The sequence below is a fragment of the Octodon degus genome, unplaced genomic scaffold (genome assembly GCF_000260255.1).
Source record: "Octodon degus isolate 3935 unplaced genomic scaffold, OctDeg1.0 scaffold00095, whole genome shotgun sequence".
Taxonomy (NCBI): Eukaryota; Metazoa; Chordata; class Mammalia; order Rodentia; family Octodontidae; genus Octodon; species Octodon degus.
Window position 1 is genome coordinate 9072303 of NW_004524671.1, and position 2276 is coordinate 9074578.

Genomic DNA, 2276 nt, shown 5'->3' on the forward strand with positions numbered 1-2276 from the left:
TTGTTGATGGAATATTAAAAAGTTAAAATTAACTTAAAGAAAGTTTCCTCCTATTTTTAATTTGCTGTATTAAATAATGAATGCATTACATTTTCTTGAACTTTTTTAAACAAGGTATTTGATTATTACAGGGTCTCACTATGCAGCTGGGACTTGTAGTGATCTTCCTGTTTTCAGCCTCCCCAGCACTTGGATTACAGGCATACGCCATTAGGCCTGGACTCTGTGGCTGGCTCAGCCTGCCCAGGGGGCAGGGCCTGCACTGCATGTGGTGCAGGGGATCGAACCCTAGTTCCTGCTGAGCTATTTCCCCGGCCAGAAAATTTGTTTTGTATTTGTTTAGCTATCCAGTTGTTTACCCTATATGTTGATTTATGTGGTAAAATGCATTGATCCTTCCTGAAAGTTAAATCAATTTTGCACATCTGGAAAAACATGTTGTGTTTATTCTTTTGGTATATTAATGGATTCAATTTGCTAATACATTATTTAATATTTCTTAACTTATGTTTATGAGGAAAAGATGTGCCTAGAGTTATTGTTACAGTTTAGATCCCAATCCCTCCCTCCACCCCCGCAAGTTTCATGTGTTCAGAGGTGGGGTTTTTGGAAGGTGATTAGATCAGGGTGGAAGCGAATTGTCTTCATCAGTGGAAGGATACATTCATTAGCTCATAGCTGAATGCATTTAGGAGGTGGGGCCTGATTGGAGGACAAGCGTGACTGTGGGCGTGTCCTCAGAGGCTGTAGCTCTTGCTCTGAGCTTGATTTGCATATGTTCAACCATCCTTACATACTTTTGATGAAGACTACTCGTTCATGGCTCAAGATCTCTTTGATGGTTTGTCACATTCTGTTTGCCCGTAGCTTTTAATTCCTGATTTAATTTCGTTGCCTTTTCAATATTTAGAAAGTTGTTTGCTCTTCCTTCCGTAAAAAGAATTTTGTGTCCTTTGTGCTGTCTAGTGATTTTTCTACTCATTTCAATGTTTTTCATTCCAAAAAGAAAGAAAGCAAAAGAAAATAGGATTGTGTACTGTTATCTTTATAAAATTAGTTACTCAGAGAGATAGGGCAAGACGCTATTTTCTTTCTGTGACTCCGTTTTAACACAAATCACTTAAGTTCACTTCAACTATAGATTAACTCACCCTCCTTGCCCCCTCCCCTGTGGTTAGCCATAAAACCTGCTGAGGAAAACAAGGCCATAAAAGAGGGAACAAACAGAGCAGCTCAAGAAGTAGGGAAAACATCAAACCGCAATATCCTGTGACCAGCGGGTGGTCTAGGGTACTGAAAGGATGTAAGAATACAAACTTTGTAACAATTGTGTGGCAATCCTGCAACTTTCCTGTGAGTAGGGAAAAGTGGTTGCTATGGATACCTAAAAAGTGTATAAACGAAAGCCAAGTGCAGATCGGTACCAGCAACTTGGGAGTCCTGATCCACAGTCATGCCACGGATCACAAGCTTGCAATAAAGCTGCCCTGTTCCTATGCAGTCTTTTGGGGGGGCTGATCTTTGCTCGCTGTAATTCTGCCATTACAAGAGTACCAGATATTGGCATTTAGTTGTCCAAGCAATATTAAAACAGGTTAGTTTCTTGTGCTTCATCTAGTTGCTGTTGCATCCATTTTCACATTCTCTAGTGGCTTTAAAGGACTTTTCTCTACTTGATTTCCAAGCCTTCATATTTATTGCTACTGTTGCCTATATTTTCAATATACTGTTCAACATCTTATGTTTCTATTTGGTTTGTTTTATGGCCTCTAATTGTTTTCTATGCTTGACATTAATGTTTTTCTTTAGTTTCTCTAGCCTCATTAGTTTCTTATTAGTGTCTTCTGTAGACGATATTTTTGTAATTGTTTTTCATTAGGATAATTGTCTGTTATGTATAGAATATACATATATATGTATAGAATGTACATATATATTTGTTTTTTTTCTTTGTTTTGTTTTTTTTGCCATAATTGTATTGATAAACAAATAGCAATGAGACAGTTTCAAACCAAATTGGAAAGACAGTTTCAATAATTAACACAATGCATACATTCTTCTTAGTGGTTAATTGCTGTCCAAGATGAGGACTTGAGATCCTATTTACAAACACCATTAGAACAAATCATTCTATTCATTAAGAGAATGTAACTATATATATATCCTAACTACTTTGAATACACAGATACAAAATGCGCATTCATCTGTATAGCCTTTTTTTGTTAAGTTCTGTTATTTGAATATTATAGGTGTGTAAACTCAGCAAAATATTCTAA